This window comes from Sorex araneus, chromosome 2, assembly GCF_027595985.1.
Source record: "Sorex araneus isolate mSorAra2 chromosome 2, mSorAra2.pri, whole genome shotgun sequence".
In the NCBI taxonomy this organism is placed as follows: Eukaryota; Metazoa; Chordata; class Mammalia; order Eulipotyphla; family Soricidae; genus Sorex; species Sorex araneus.
The window spans coordinates 351,457,428-351,473,250 of record NC_073303.1 but is presented as its reverse complement, the minus strand read 5'-3'; the positions used below and the strand labels follow the sequence as shown (position 1 = coordinate 351,473,250).

General features: G+C 39.3%; 1 pseudogene; it reads right to left on the bottom strand.

Moving 5' to 3' along the window:
• Positions 1-11,022: 11,022 nt before the first annotated feature.
• Positions 11,023-12,116, bottom strand: LOC129402466 (small nuclear ribonucleoprotein G-like; annotated as a pseudogene).
• Positions 12,117-15,823: the final 3,707 nt, after the last annotated feature.

Sequence of the window (15,823 nt, the reverse complement as noted above, 5' to 3'; positions counted from 1 at the left end):
GTCAATTTGCATAATATTTAACGCACCTCTGTTATGGCTAAGTAGCAAATAGCCTTAGAATTAGAAAGTAAGAACTTAAACTGGAAATGTCGGCAGGATCATAGGAAAGTAAAAAATAAGATGTGGCAGAAGGATTTCATTCTGGTAGGGACAGTCAAGCATGAAACAGGAGAAACGGCAGCAGAGTGACCACTTAGGAGGTGAATGTTAAAAAGAGTAGCAGGCTTCTTCCAAACCAGGTTGTATAAGAGACAGAGAGAGAGAGGGAGAGAGAGAGAGAGAGAGAGAGAGAGAGAGAGAGAGAGAGAGAGAGAGAGAGAGAGAGAGAGCTAGAGAGAGAGAGAGAGGAGACATCTGAGAGCTATCCTGAAGGAAGAACATCTGGCTCCGTAGAAGAATCGTCAATCAAAGTCAGAGGCACAGATCCTGGCTCCAATTACTCAATTTACTGGCTGTTTAATTTCCTTCATATTCATTGCTTCACTCTAACACTAAAATGATCAAATCTAGCCTCTAGATTTTAGAATTTATCTGAGAATCAAATAATAAATAAATGAAAATGTTTTAAACCATACAATGTAATACAGATGCTAATTATAACATTAAATAAAAAATGATTACAAATACTCTAAGGTATAGTTCCTGAATAACCAGTATGAAATGCTGCATTTTTATCCAAAATAGTAAAAGGGAGAAATATGAGGCCAAGGGTGGGTATGATGATGTCGTCACTCTGGCCACAATATATTAAAATATTTTACTATCTTTGGATAGCAAGTAACAGAGTTGGGTTTCCCAGGTGAAGGTTCTAATATGGTGAATTGTGTGACAATGATTCGTTAAGAAAAATCTAGTAGGAAGTGAGGGAAGCAATTTTGAAGAAGGGAAAAGAATGGGGAAGTTTGGATGTTGGCTGGAAACTATAGAATGTGACCTCAACGTTTTAAAGAAAATCCTGAAGGTTAAGTATTTTTACAGGGTTATACCACTTGTGGTGAGGGAGAACTGAGTTCAAACACCCAGAATCCCAGGACTCTCTTGTTGACCAAAGGTGCTGATATACCTTATTCTAGGCACTGTTTGTGCTTTGCCCGAGCTGGTACATCTACTCTACAAAGCTGGGTAAAAATTTAAAAAAAGAGCTTGGCGTAAGCAATTAGAATTCTCAAAAATGAAGCCCAGACAACTCCTGGAAACAAGTCAAGTGTCCAAGAACAGATGAGCTGATTAAGAAGTTGTGATATGAGTACACACAAAGGAATTCTACTCAGCTACAAAAACATATGAAATCATGCTATTTACTACTATAAAGAAGGACCTAGCTGACGTTACGCTGAATGAAGTCAGCCAGAGAAGGACAAAGAGCAGAATTGTTTCTCTCATGTAGATATGGGAGTTTTATCAGTGAGATATGAAGACACTTAGAAAGATAATAACAGATGGTCCAACACAATAAAACCTGAAAATTGGCCTACAGAACTGTGTTAACTGAGAGGAGCAATAGAAAGTTGAGTTGAGGGGTCTCTGGTAGGGGGAAGGAGACACTCTACTATTGGGTGTAGAGTTATGGCACTGTATGAATGAACCATTTATGAGCAGCATTGTCCATCTTTGTGCCTCAATAAGATTTGAGGGGGGGTATAGTGAGGTACGAAGCACAAAAACAGTGAAGCAGGTCTGTTAGGACCTTACATTTCAGATTATATCGAGTCTAAAGATTTCTGTAGTAGAAGAAATGATGAAAAGCATAAATCCATTTTTGTTTTCATCTCATAAGGAAACTAAACAGTTGTACTTATTATTGTGGTTTATAAGTAGTATTGGAATTTTAATAATTATCTCTTTGCATAACTAAATATATCCGAACATACTTACTCCCTTTTTAAAACTATCTTGTTTTTATTCTTGCAAAAAAGAATCAAGAGTGAGGTCAATTTTTGTCAAAAGAATAGTCTTATAATTTAAAGGTGGATAAACTTTGAATATCTAATATGTAACATAGTGATTATATCATACAGTGCTTTATTATGTATTTCACAATCACAAAGAGAATAGACCTTAAGAATTTTCACCAAAACTTAGAAATAATAATTATGTATGATGTAACAATAGAGGTGTTAGCTAAGACTATGGACATAAGCATATTCCTATATTTAGATGTAGCAAGTCAACAGACTTAAACTTACATAATGTTATATGTTACATTTCAATAAAAAATCAAGTACATAATAACACAATCCAACAAAATATGATTTAGTCCATATTATTGTCATTGTTCTAGTAAGCCTTTTGGAAAACCTTTCTATTAGCTTCTCAACTATTATGTTTTCCCATTAGTATTTGTTTTCTTGAGTGCACCTCAAACATCTGTCTTCATTACCAACTTTATATAATCAAATTCATATTAAATTATGTAGGACTGAATATTAGTAATTTATCTCTATTCTATTCTCCCTTCCTTGCTGTAAAAAAAAAAATGATTGCAACTTTGGGCCGGAGCGATAGCACAGCAGGTAGGGCGTTTGCCTTGCACGCGGGCGACCCGGGTTCGATCCCCAGCATCCCATATGGTCCCCCAAGCACCGCCAGGAGTAATTCCTGAGTGCAAAGCCAGGAGTAACCCCTGAGCATCGCTGGGTGTGACCAAAAAAAAAAAAATAAAAATAATGATTGCAACTAACAACTCACTTGTTTCTAATAGTGGAATTTTAGGTGATATTAAAACTTATGAAACAGGTTTTCCAAATATTAGTTTTTCATTATTTAACCACAGTTTGCAGAGCATTAGTATTAGAAGATATTTATCTTATCTCATCCCACATCTGATATTTTGCGATAGCACAGTGAGTAGAGCTTTTGCCTTGCACATGGCCTACCTGGGTTCGAGTCTTCCTTTCCTCTCGGAGAGCACAGAAGGCTTCCGAGAGTATCCCGCCCGAATGGCAGAGCCTGGCAAGCTACCCCTCGAGTATTCGATATGCCAAAAACAGTAACAAGTCTCACAATGGAGATGTTACTGGTGCCCACTCTAGCAAATGGATTAACAACGGGAAGACAGTGTGCTACAGACAGTGCTACAGTGCTATTCATGAATAGATTATTTTAAGTAGCATTTTATTGTACCCGTCCACTCTTTACCACAGAAGGCTAAGTAAGGAGTCTGGAGACTTAAGAATGTATGGATGCTGAGAAAGAAAAGGATAAGGCTTGAGCACAAAGTGTGAGTCCCACTTTTTAGGGACCCACAGTCTCTTCTCTGAGGCACATTTCTTTTCTTTTTTTTTTTTATTGAGTCACCATGTGGAAAGTTACAAAGTTTTCAGGTTTAAATCTCAGTTATACAATGCTCGAATACCCATCCCTTCACCAGTGCTCATATTCCACCACCAAGAATCCCAGTATAGCTCCACCCCGCCCCCTCACACCCCAACCCCCCCACGCCCCTACCCCCCCACCCTAACCCCCCCCCCCGCCTGTGTAACTAATAAATTTCACTTTACTTTCACTTTGATTGCATACAATATTTCAACAAAACTCACTATTATTGTTTGGAGAGTCTCTCCCCTAAAGTCAGACCTGCTGAAAAGAAGCATTAGATAATTTGTTTTCCATTGCTGAGGATGAAGGGTATGAGGTCGAGTGACCACACTTAGCGGCCTCTCAGTTTTGGGTTTCTGTAATTTAGTATTTTAGTAACTAAGTCCAGAGAGATATCTCTCTGAGGCACATTTCTGAGCTATGTCTTGAAAAGGAATCTTCTTTCACAGACTGCTCTCTGAGTTTGCAATGAAAGTTAAACGATTTTTTTTCCTTTCCTAGGAAATGAGGATTTATGTTGCAGAATTTTTTACTTAGTAATTAATTTGGATCCCAACAGTGTGGAGATAGTGAGAAAGGGACCCGATTAAGACTTGATATTAAGTTAATAGCAGGTGACAGTGACTTCATCAAAATCCCTGTGCAAAACATCCAGTAGATGGAAATTTCAGTTCTGGTACATTACTCAGCTGAGTATCATCAGACCTGCTTACAAGGGTCATAAAGATTATTTGTACATTAAAGAAGGGCCTGTCGATCAAACTCAGTATGAAAGAGAAGCTGTAAAATTACCATCTCATCAAACACAAAAAATATCAGTGTAATTTAACTGGTATAACATTCAATACTCTGGAAAGCCCTCACTATTTTTCATTATTTCTTTAGACAAACAAATACATATACATAGATGCACATATACTCACTGACATATTTTTGCTCTTGGAATGAATTAGGCACAGCTTTACAGAGATACTCATTATTACACATTTTACCTATCCAGGCAAACCACCTCAGGGACGTGGACAGGGAATATATGGTAGCAGGGAAGATGGCCATTGTGATTTAGACAATATTTGCTGGCAAAATAAATGACAAGGGCCATCTGATGAAGTAAAGCTAAAGAAGAAGAGGAAAAATGTAAAAAAAAAATCATGGTTTCTTTGGAATATTAACCTCTTTGATTAAGGGTTATGCAAGGCCATCACATATAGTTACAGAATCAGACAACAAAGTGATAATAGAAAATGTTTAAATACAATTGTCACCAAATGATACTTTCTCTGTCTAAAGCACAAAAGAGTATACTTCCATTATCTGTTCCAGATATGCAGGAATTTGGGAGGTCAAAGGGCATCCATTTTATTCTGAGTGTTTTGAAAAGCACAGATATGGGTCTTCTCTTTAGAGAGAATTTAACTCTCCATTTAGCTATACTTCTGCATCTCCTAAATGGGAGCTCAGAAGTTTCATGAAAGTGGTTTGCAACAGGAATTTCTGTTTCTTACCTCTGTCCCTTGGTACCTTCTATACGCCAAAAGGACATTTCTGATTCATGTGGTAATTAGAGAGTTATTAAAAACAGTAATCATCCAGAAATTATTTGGTGCCATAAACATCCCATACAGAGAAAATATTCGAACACTTTAAAGTTGAACATTACAATTGGCTTCATATGCAAGAAACCAAAGGGATATAAAGAATTTTTAAGTTCCCAGGAAAGTACTCATGTTAAGAACAAGTTGTCTTCTTGATCAGGTTGGAAGTTAGTGCCACACATCTGACAGATTCCCCTTGTGGCTAGTAGCAATGAACCAATTTCTATTAATGAAGAGCTCATGTTTATGGCTAATATAGAAGAAAATGTACTAAAGGGGGGAGCTCAGTCATTCACTCGAGATAGCTTAATTCTGGTAATTTCCAATTTCCAGGCTTGTTTTAATTTGTTATCAAAGTAATCACTCATTCCGGCTGGAGTCAGAAATAGCTTTTTGTTGACTATAGCCTGACAGATTATTCAGATGGAACCCCATTTTTTAAAGCTCACCTGCTCAGCATCTGTGATCCGCACGGGAGTTCCAAGAGGTATGGTTTTCAGCATCAGAGCCAAGCTAGAGAAGAACTTAGACTGTTTTAACTGCAGTTTTGGAGCCAGGTAGAGTGTTTTGTGACTCTAAATCCTGAGTGAAATGCACGTACAAAGAGTAAGCTATGATAGAGAACAGAATTGGGAGGCCGGGGTAGACTCTGGACTTCTGTGCCAACCTAATTCTACAAGCTTCCTTGTTCACCTTGCCACAGGGAGAGTTTATCTGGATTTGTTACAAGCATAAGACAACTACCATGGGATTGCCCTTGGCTCTTCTAATACTGGTCCATATCTCCTTTGATCCCCAGTTTTCATTTATCCACAATGTTCAGAAGAGTGGTCAGCTAAGTGTATTTGGCCAGCTGTACAGAAGCTCAGCAAACGATGCTGTGCAAATGGTAAACACTATTTAGAAATCAAACTTTGGGGCCCGAACTGGATTATGCAATTTACAAAACATGATTCTACCATCAGAAACTTGGATGCTACTTTGCATTGTTTTAACTGGGCTTTGTTTCTATTTTGAAATAAAGGTTCCCATTCAGTGCCCGACTTACTTATCGAGCTACAGGCAAAGGACATAGAGGTTGCATGTGGAATTTTATTTTCATAATCTATGGAGGAGCTGGAAATGCCACTTCCACAGGAGATAAGACTTGTTGATTGATTTAGCCACATTTACACAGCTTCTTAAAGTTACAGAGAACATTAGAATCCTGATTTCTAGCCAGAATATATATACATAATCTAGTTATAAACATACATATGTATATATATTTACACATATGTGTGTATGTGTATGTGTGTGTGTTTTTGAAGAAGAGTAGCAGTTGGGATGAGACAGAAAAAGTGGAGCCAACAAATAAAAGGTTTTCAAAATTAAGTATTAAGGGAAGAATGATAAGGAAAGAGGGAACAAAGGATAAGCTCTGCCCCATTTTTCCCCCTTATTTAAACACAGTGGTGTATATAGTTGTTCAGGATACATTTGTTGCCAGAAATAAATATTTCAACACAAATCCCGCCAACAGTGTGGCTTCCCTCTACCGTTGTCCCCATTTTCCCAACTCCCCTGCCCCCAATCCCGCTCTTTTCTTTAAAAAAAGAAATATAGGGCTGGAGCGATGGCACAGCGGTAGGGCCTTCGCCTTTCATGCAGCCAACCCGTGTTCGATTCCTCTGCCCCTCTTGGAGAGCCCGGCAAGCTACCGAGAGTATCGAGCCCGCACGGTAGAGCCTGGCAAGCTACCTGTGGTGTATTCGATATGCCAAAAACAGTAACAATAAGTCTCACAATGAGAGACATTACTGGTGCCCACTTGAACAAATCGATGAGCAACGGGATGACAGTGACAGTGACAGTGATATTGCTTGCTAAAACTAAATAGCTAATGGAATTATAAAAAAAAAATCAGTAAAAGAAAATTTGTGAAAATTGTCTATCTCACCTTGGGGCCAGAAAGTCCTTGTTTGGGGGCTTACTAAGCTGTTATTGTTTGTCGAGGCTTTTGTGTTAATGTTTTTGTTTACCAAGATTAGCTGGATTCTGTGGTACTTTGCCATCTAATTTGGTGTGGTCCTACTGGAGTGTCAGCATTGTAGAATTTGGAGCTAAAGTGACCACACACTCCAGAAACTTCAGAATATATGGCAATAGTAATGGGATCTGGGTGTGGCTAACAGGGCTTCCAGAAGTCCAGGGGTTCGAAGGAAGGCTGCCAACCAAGAAGATTCCAGATTTCTCTGCCTGAATACCAGTGTACCTGGAATTTGGGGCACTTTGGCATCTCTAAAGAGCTGAGTTGTGTGGCAATGTAGTTGGATCATTTGCATAGTTGCAGGTGCTGGGGTTTCAGCAGGTAAGGGTCTCATCCTAGCCCCTTCCCTAGGGTATCCCAAAGTTTTCAGCGATAAACCTGTGTGACCATGGATTTTTGAAGCTTATTGATCTCTTATGAGGTTTAACTATGTGTCTGTAAAGCTGGGCCAATGGATGAGCTTTACATGGTGACAGCTGTGGGGTGTGTATTGGTTACCAGGGCTTCTGGAAGCACCACATACTTGTTTAAGGCCAATATTCTTTCCGAAATTTGATCTACCCATCTCAGGAAAGTTACAGCCTTAAAATCCAGCTGGGCAAGAGAATGGTTAGAGTAGATAAAGACGACTGCCATTAAAATCACAACTTCAGGACATGGTTTCCGAGTAGATACAGCAACACAAACAAACCCAAATCACAGTCCCCTCATTGTCCGTGAGTAGCTTCCAGGGATGATAATGAAGAATTGTCTCCTCTTTATTGCTTTGGCTGATGCTTGAGTCAGTGGCGCCAAGAATCTGGATCTCTCAGAGCCAGGCAGCGGAAAAACAATACATTAGCATTAAATAATGGGATCTCTGGTGCCCGAATTGCAGTGGAAGAAGGGTTAACGGAGCTGAGGCTTTGTACAGCAGGAGCCTCCATCTATAATCTCTTGTTTTTTCTAGGTTGGGAGGAGGAGAAAGAAGCCTTGGGGGAGGAAAACACAGAGTGCCTTAATCTTATGATAAAAATAATATGATTCCTATACCTGCTATCTCTCCCCACCAGGTTTCTGCTCCCTCTGCAGAACTCTAGTAATGCCTATAAATGTCGGTTAAAATAAAAATTTCTGTTCCATTAAACATATGAAAAATATGTTGCATTGAATACAGTTGGTTTGGGAAATCTGTTTTTATCCCTTTTAGCCAATCGTCCATACTAAAGGCAGCTGCCACAAGTGTCACTGCAGTGGGCTGGGACAAGGCTTCACAGCAGGGCCAACTTCACCAGCTAGACCCAGTGCTCAGGGTGAGCATTGTGAGTCCAGACACAAATCCGACCACACACCAGCTCTGAAGTACAAAATTCAACCCACCTCGTTTGAGAATTTAGTGTGGGTTCTGCTCTCTGGTCTCTTACTGTGGGTTTCTGTTTTGCTTATGTGAGAATTCTGTGAAGCTCAAACCACAGTGGGCCAACCTAAGACAGGTTGGAATTCTGAAGGCATGACCTCAGATCCTAACCAATGAGGCTCAGTCCAGCAGACAGTAGAATCGTGCCGGCTAATGGAGCAATAGCACAGCGGGTAGGGGGTTTGTCTTGCATGCAGCTGACCTGGGTTCGATTCTTCCATCCCTTTCCGAAAGCCCAGCAAGCTACGGAGAGTGTCCCACCTGCACAGCAGAGCCTGACAAGCTATCTGTGGCGTAGTCGATATGCCAAAAACAATAACAACAAGTCTCACAATGGTGACGTTACTGGTGCCCACTCAAGCAAATTGATGAACAACAGGATGACAGTGCTACTAGGACAGTGCTATTACTACGATTAATTGCTTATCGCAGGTGACTTGGAAGCATTTGTCTGCTGATTATTTATGGAGTTTTCTTTCTTTCTTTTTCTTTCTTTTTGTTTTTTTTTTGGGGGGGGTTACACTGGCGATGCTCAGGGGGTCCTCCTCATAAGCAGTCCCTTTCTCTTCCCTCCAGGGCAGCTCACTCTTCAGGATAACTTTGCCATAGATAAATAACAAACGAAGGAGGGAACCCTGTATTCAGGTTATGCAATAAGAAGAGCATTTCAGATATGAAGGTCAAGATGCCTACGAGGGTGACTTTGCTAGGGGAGGGGAAATGAGGAGTAGACCAGGGACAGGCCAGGTGATTTTACAGTTGAGGATGTTTTTGAAAGGAAAAATCTCAGTCCATCAGTTTAGAAGAAATGAATCTAGCTGACTTTAGGAGGATGATTTCTATTCTTAGCAATTCTTTAGACAAAGAATACATTTTAGAGGGTCCACGTGTGCATTTTAGCAGGTGCAAGTATGAGAGGCTAGGTCTATGACTTTATCAAAAGTAAACGAAGGAGTTATTTTCAAGTTCATGGAGATAGAGTAGTTCAGATACCCTATTTACATCACAGGGGATGTGCGATTCTCTGATAAACCTGTTTTCCAGAATATCAAAGGGTGATGCACGTCTCAAACATTGCTATTTTCATGGAATACATGAATTTTAACAGTGTCATACTTGAGGAATTGCAAAGCCATGCCCCCATTTAGATGAGGTGCTTTCTCTCTTTCCTCCCAGAGAAGAGCTGTACCCTTCTCACACTCATTACACTGAAGTGAATCAGGAGTTTGATTGTCTGGACTTCCAGTTTTCCAACAGCTTGTAGATGGTGGTAGTCTTCTTGCCTGTGCATCCTTAGCTCACTACCTGGTCCCTAGTTTGCACTTTGAAATTTTAGAAGTAGATTGATTAAATAGTGGCTGGTAGTGGTTGTGGTAGGTAGGGTGTTTCAAGGTCAATGCAAAGTTTGCTGGGTTGTTTTGTTTGTTTGCTTGCTTTTGAGACAGCAGAACCAGTGGTGTTCAGGACTTACTTGTGCCTCTGTGCTCATAGACCACTTCTGGTGGTCCTCAGGGCATCATGTGTAGTGTCAGGGACAAAACAGAATCAGTTATATGCAAGTCTAATACCTCTATACGCTCTCTATCTGGCCTGACCAAAGAAAACTCTGAATAAAAAAAAATCACTGAAAAAAATCAGAACAGCATGAAAGGGACTGGTGGGCTATAAGGGTGGGGAAGATAAAGCCCTGGACTAGAAGATGCTGACAGTTTCTGAGCGCCCCTTTGATTTATTTCCTAGGGAAATGGAAGATGTACTTTAGTGCATCTTGCCATTATTCCCCAGAGTTTGGTTTTAGGTGATCCTGGGCATTGCTTTCTCTCTTCCTTCTAACCCCTCTACCTCCCACCACACACACACACACACACACACACACACACTCACACACTCACACACACAAACCGTGGCTGAATGTTCTGCAGTTCTGATGACACTCTGTCAGAAAGTTTTACCTGGCAGTTCAGCAAAGGAGAACAGAGGGCATTGTATTCCATCAGTAGCACACGAATCCCTTCTCTTCTCACGGCTTCCGCCCTACAAATATTTATAGATATCATTATGCCTCCCTTAGCTATCATTTATCCAAATGGTAACAGCACCAGTCTTTCCATCTTGCCTCATAAATCAACCCCTCCAGCCCCTGTAATCATCTCTCTGCTCCTCTATGAATTCTCCGGGGTCTGTCGATTCTTAATAAGGTACCCCAAACTGAAGGCGCCTCCCCAGCAGGGTATCAAAGCCATTACTGGCCTATAAGAGGAATGACATATGCTAAAACAGACACTTTGGCCTTGTGGATTACATTGTGCAGTTCTTGTTCATTTCTCACGTGTGTGGCCATTCCTGCTCTTCAGAATGGTTTTATGAAGTTACTCATAGGTCCTGCCCTACTCACTGCCCTACTCACTGCCTGCTGCCACACACAGAACAGAAGTAGGTAGGGCTTGGCTGTCAACCTTTCACCTTTCCTTCAGGACTCTGCTTCAAAGATGTGTTGTTGTGTTGTCTGGGTCTTTGTGAAGCCCATTATGGGTACTTGCGTCTTCACCATAATTTTTTTTGACTCTTACAAAATTTTATTTAACAAAAACATTCATGAAAATGTACACTATCCAATTTTATATTAGTAAAAAGATGCAACAACAGGAACACATGAAAACACTTGACTTCTAAACAACCTCTGACTATACTCGTTCCAAGGCTTCTAACACGATGATACTATTTCCTCCTATTATCACCATTCCAATATTATTCTGTTGCCCACTTGTTGCCAACTCCACACGTTCATCTGTGACAAGATTCATAAAGGGATCAAATCCTGAAAGTATTCTTTAGACATGTCTGCCACTAGTCATTTCAATGATGACTTCTTGTCCATAAATTTTTTTAGCTCCGGGATGGGAGGTGAGCTTTACTCGTGGTGTCTCCTTGGTGGGCTCACAGATGTATCCAAATAAAAACGTCCAGTGTAGCTCAGTGTTGATCTTGTAAGTTATATACTCCAAAACATTATTTGGGAAGAAGTAAGTTTTGAAATGTCTTCAATTTTAACCAATTTAATAATCTAAGGAAGTATTCATTCAAAATGAACACTGTCATCTATACTATTGAGAATTTCACCATAATTTTTAAGATTAAAAAATAAATTTAAAGACAATTCCTTCTCCCTGATCCATTAAGAAAGAATATCAGTCTGACTTTCCATTGGTTTGTGTTCAAATCTCAGGTCCAATACTCTGGTCCAGTGAGATAACTACTGTACTAGTAGTTATACAGCGAGAAAACTACTCTGAGATTCTGTCATTCTATTTATAAGATGGAGACAAGAGTTTTATCCAGGGAATCTGGATATTGGATATGGATATGGATATTGGATATGTGGATATTGGATATGAATCTGGAATTCATACAGGGATTAAGATACTTTCTGCCAATGCAGTTGATCCCACTTTTGTCCCCGGTACTTCATGAGCACTGCCAAGAGTGACCCCTGTGTATAGAATCAGAAGTATTCCCCTGATACTGAGTGTGAACTAAAACAACACAACATAATTCTATCTAAAGTCTAGACTGTTGTGAGAATAAAAAAAATACCTTATGAATAATAGTTCATTAATTTAAGTTGTGGACATTGCCCTGTTTCTCCACCTATTTTCTTCCTTGTGTAGTTTTGTTATTTGTCTGTTTGGTGGGAATTTAGGCCAATGAGTTATAAACTGAAGAAGAGACATTTTTGCTACAACTATCTTAGGACATTTTAAAGGAAACTTTTATTCATTTTTACTTTCTTTAAGCATGTTGAGGTGCTCTGGGATGATGCAGAATTAACACATAAACAAAAGGTATTATTTATTGGCTTTATAACTAATTTGTGAATTCTACCACCAGGAAGAAGAAAAGTATGCCTTTGTTCAATTAAATAGTGTTCTGTTGGAAGCAATCATTGTGCTTTCTAAGAAAATTAGACAAGAAGTAGTTGGGGGCTGGAGAGATAGGATAGTGATAGGGCATTTGCCTTAGACTTCATCAACCTGATTCAATCTCTGCCTTCCCTGTGGTTTCCCAAGAGCCCCCAAGAGTGATCCCTGAGTGCAGAGCCAGGAGTGACCTCTGCGTGTCATTAATTTGGACCCAAGCAAAAGAAAATAGAAACATAAAAATGACATATACTTAATAGTAATAGAGGATATCCAGATATGTGAATTAAAGAAGGTTATGTGTGAGATCCTGCACAGCAGAGGTTGCAAGCTCCCCATGGCGTATTCGACATGCCAAAAACAGTAAGAATAACAGGTATCATTCCCCTAACCCTCAAAGAGCCTCCAATCATTGGAAAAGACAAAGAGAGGCTGCTAAAATCTCAGGGCTGGTACGAACAGAGACGTTACTGGTGCCCGCTCAAGTAAATCGATGAACAATAGGATGACAGTGATACAGTGATATGAGAGATACCTCTGCAGGTAGATCAGAGGAGATTAGAGACTGCAACAGGTGGTCAGTCGTATGAATCTACTTTGGTAACAGTTAATAGATGTTCTGAGAATGGTATGATGTAAAAAGGTGGTACTACCTCAGGCCTACAAAGACCAAAGCACTAGTGGTGACACTAGAGCTTAAGCACCAGGGCTGCTGGGGAGAGTTGAGACTCCTTAGAGGGCCACACTGCAGAGCAGACGCAGCTCTGCTCAAGATAGTTGGCATGGGAGTGAGGAAGAGTTCCCGGACTTCCCTCATTTCCCTCTTCTTCAATGTTAACCTGAAGCAAAATAGCAAAAACGTAAAAAATCAATAAAAAAATAAAATTAGGGGGCTGGAGTGATAGCATAGCGGGTAGGACATTTGCCTTGCATGCAGCTGACCCGGGTTCGATTCCCAGCATTTCATATGGTCCCCTGAGTATGGCCAGGGGTAATTCCTGAGTTCAGAGCCAGGAGTGACCCCTGAGCATCGCTGGGTGTGACCCAAAAAGCAAAAGAAAAAAATTAAATTAAATTAAATTAACCCAACTAAACTTTGATACAAAACAGAGAATGAAGGGTAGGAATGGACCTGAGAGCAAACTGGTAAGTCAAAAGCCAGCAAGAATCATTAACCCAATAACCGTAATTGCAATTGGTAAAATACCTGAGGGGATTACAGTTCTAGCTAAATGTTAAGGGTAACTTATTCTCTATCTCCCTCTTGACCTCGTTGTCCATGTATATCTCTTTCTTAACTGCATGTCACCTTTGCCTAAGATCAAAGTCAAAGTGCTCTTCTCTACATATTGCATTGCATGATGTTAAGGCATGCAACATAATTGTTGCCATATAGGTCTAGAGCCTACAAACTAATTATCAGCTTAGTTAAAATCTAGCATCTCAAAAATGTTTTCCTTGTGGCATGAACTGTGATGTCTATCCTCTTACCAGCTTGAAGTTAAAAACTAGGTTTGTTTAACAATATATTTAATAGTGATTACTGATGACTAGGTAAAAGGTAGTTGCTACTGGGTTTATCCCCAGCCCCACTTACGGTTTCCCAAGCACTGCAGGAGTAAGCCATGAGCATAGCTGGGTATAGCCTCAAAATTTAAAAAAAAAGGTTGTTGCTGCTAAAAGGGATAAATGAGAATACTAGGGTATGATAGAGGTAGAAAACAATTATTTACTACAGAAAACAAATAGCATTCATTAGAGGTACTCATTGGCAATGAGTATCCCTATTAGTAAGCACAAACTTAAAAAAATCACTCATATTGTTGAAATGGAATAAATAAGAGCCTAGAAACTTAGAATAGGGAACTTGAAACAGATTCCAACTTCATGTCAACTATTCATCTGACAAAAATCCACTATCTGACAAGTACAAAGTTTGTTTGCAGTTTCCTGGCTCCAATAAAACAAAATTTATGGTGTGAAGTTAAAAAGTAATAAATAAATAACTGGCACACTCAATCCAATGTTAGAGATCCAGGTTTTATTGGCTAAGTTTTTATTTTCCATTTAAGCCATGATGTCAGGGGTATATTCAAGAAAACTCAAATTCATATATTTGTTTAAAGTTAGAACAACTGACTGCCACAAATGCGGTACTTGATATGAGTTTTCAAAAGCACTCACATTAATTACGCTGAAAAACTGTTAGATATAGTCTATTTTGAGTGGATCAAGAAAATAAAATCCCCACGCCTGTCAATAGAATGGTCTAGCAGAAACTGAGAAAATCGCTTCTTATCATTGCTTGTCTAAGTCAGATCCTTGCATTTGAAAATTTGATTGAAGTCCCACCCTCCTTTCCAATCTGATGTCATCTCTCCCTTAACATAAACATGTTTTTTAAATGTGCATGCATGTGTTTGTGTGTGCATGTGTGTGTGTGAGGGAGAGAGAAAGAGAGAGAGAGAGAGAGAGAGAGAGAGAGAGAGAGAGAGGAGCTTAATAACATAATAAGTTGGCTTATTTTCAGTATTTCTTAAACCAAAGCAACCTATTTAAAAATTTCCAAGCTTATTGGAAATAATTCCAAGCCATTCTATTGTCTGTGAATTTAATGAAATTCAGGAAAGTTTATGCTGGAAATGGAATACATAAGCCCAAGTCACACTTTGCCGTTGATCTAAAGTTTGACAGATGAATATAAGTGTGTGTGTGTGAGTGCGTGCACACGCGTGCATGTGTGCATATGTATGTATCTTAATATGTATGCATGTGTGAGTGAGACTAGCTTTATGTGTGCATATGTCTGTGTGTTTTATCATCATGAGGTAAGTTTCACTTCAAAATAATGACAGATATGTGATGGGGGGATATAGGGGTTTAAATCACTGTCCAGAAGATAAATAGACAGGATTTGGAAAGTATATGTGAAAAAAGGCAAACATCAGATGTATGTACTTATTATTTGCTCTTAAAATATTAATCCCATGCCTTTGCATATTGAACTCAGGAGTGCACAACATTTTCAATTGCAGTGTTCTCTGTGCAGAGAGTTCTTCTTATTGTCAGTATCTGGAGAAAAATGTTGTTCTTTTTGTACTGTTTGTCCGTACTGAAGAAATATAAGAGATGGAAGATATATCAGAACATCTCTTCACCACCTTTTCAGACTTGTATTGCTCACTACATCATATGGTCTATTCTCCCTGCTTTTTTGTGCACTGTGCTCTTTCATTTCGAGTGCAGAAACCCTTCCTTTTAGTTGATCAGATTGTCTCTAACTTACATCTCAGCATCAAGATTTTAATCTTTGTACTCACTCAGAATGTTAGTCTTTAATATTTTGAGACTTGTTATACCCAACTGTATTTCCCAGTCTTATAATTGTTTCTATTTGGCTTTTTGCTTACAAGTTTTCCTTGGAAAGGTAGAATGGCGATGGTTATCACTGGTGCTATGCTCCAACACTCCACACTACCGTCACTTTGACGTGTAGAATATTAAAAAAAAATAAGACTGTTGTTTATTGAATGTACATTATGATTTGTCGGGAGTTTACAAGTTAACC